An 826-nucleotide genomic window follows, 5' to 3' on the forward strand; every position below is an offset into this window, starting at 1 on the left:
AACACATGACACTTCACAGACTGTCTGCCTAAAACTCAGACAGCTGCAGCTGATCCAGAACGCTGCTGCTCCAGTTCTCACTAAAACCAGGAAGACAGAGAACATCAGCACAGCTTTAAAGTCCTTACAGAGGCTCCCTGGAGTTCAGATAATACTTTCTATCAGTAAATACCTGAATGACTTAGTACCAAAATGGATGTAATTCTATTCCAAACACTCAGGACTTCTGGTTCTGGTCTGTATCCCCAGAACCAGAACCAAACATGGACAAGCAGCATTCAGTTTTTAGGCTCTTCTAATCTGGAACAAACTTCCAGAAAACCACAAAAATCCTGAAATAGTAAAGTCAAATCAAAACTAAAAACCCATCTTATACTTTGACTGTCCAACTTTTTACTTTCCTTTTATTACTTTTATTATAAGTTTCTATGTTTTCATCTTGTAAAGCACTTTGTATTCAAAGTTTGAAATGTCTTGTTGCTGAAAAGTGCTGTACAAATAAACCTGGACATGCTTTTCAATAGACTCAGATTTCTGTTTTTTTAATCCCTTTTTATTAATCTTATACAATTAATGAATATATGTGAATGTCTCCTATTTAGTGAATTGAAGGAATTACTTCAACTTTTCAATGGAGGAAAAGTGGATTCCACCATAATGTCCATAAACTAAATGATTTATGCTAAATCATCCATTATTATTTTCCATATTGTGGATGTAACGGCGTGCCGGGGATAATAATGTGGAGCTGGAGGGCAGGAGAGGAAGGAGATGGCGGGTAGGAGGGGTCGACACTGCGATGCACAGGACAGGACACCCTCATGCT

Source organism: Poecilia formosa, unplaced genomic scaffold (assembly GCF_000485575.1).
Source record: "Poecilia formosa unplaced genomic scaffold, Poecilia_formosa-5.1.2 Scaffold123, whole genome shotgun sequence".
Classification (NCBI taxonomy): domain Eukaryota; kingdom Metazoa; phylum Chordata; class Actinopteri; order Cyprinodontiformes; family Poeciliidae; genus Poecilia; species Poecilia formosa.